We start from the raw sequence: 841 nt of genomic DNA, 5'->3' as shown, positions 1-841 counted from the left end.
ATCTCCTGTGGTCTTAGCATACATCTTGAGGCCAATTACCGTTCTTTGACAAATGACAGACCTTGCTGTGGAAACTTTCATTGTGGAGAAGTGATTACTCTTCGCGTGAAGACTAGACTCTTTTAATTTGTTTGCAATATTAAATTCAAACTTCCCTGCTAAAAATGACCGATTGAATCCGATTAAAAATTTTGAATCCGCATGAATCTGGATTCTTGATCCGGAAATCACGGATTTATAACGATTACACCGACTGAAAACGATTGAAACGGATTGGTATTCAAGGATGTAATTTTAATCGGATTCTATCGATTTGAATTGTTATGATTTTATAACAATTACACTGATTGAAAACGATTGGAACGGATTGGTATTCAAAGATGTAATTTCAATCGGTTCTTATCAGTTTAATTCGTTATGATAAAAAAAATTATTTATTTTAAAATTTTATTACTATTTTTTAACTAAATTTGTTTCTTAAGATGCAGTCTATGATTATAAATATTTTCTCGTATTTGAAAAACACTTACCTTGGTGGGATTCGAACTCGGGACCTCTGCATCGTGAGCCAACTGCCTTATGTGGTAGACTACTTCTTAATTTGATGTAAGCGTTATATATAGTCTACATATATTACAACCCCAGCGCAAATATATAATTTTTCAAAAATTATCTTAAAAAACAAATTCAGTTTAAAAAAAGTAATAAATTGAATTGGATATATAATATAATAGAATTCTTTAATGTCGGGTGAATGTCAAAAACCAGTGCTGGATCATTATGAAATTTTGTGTTCGTAAATATATTCGTAAATAATCGGGGCCTTGTGTTATGTAAGGCC

This window comes from Temnothorax americanus, unplaced genomic scaffold (genome assembly GCF_048541705.1).
Source record: "Temnothorax americanus isolate GAGA-0224 unplaced genomic scaffold, ASM4854170v1 Scaffold44, whole genome shotgun sequence".
Classification (NCBI taxonomy): domain Eukaryota; kingdom Metazoa; phylum Arthropoda; class Insecta; order Hymenoptera; family Formicidae; genus Temnothorax; species Temnothorax americanus.
The sequence above is the reverse complement of the archived record's forward strand: the minus strand, read 5'-3'. Positions refer to the sequence as shown.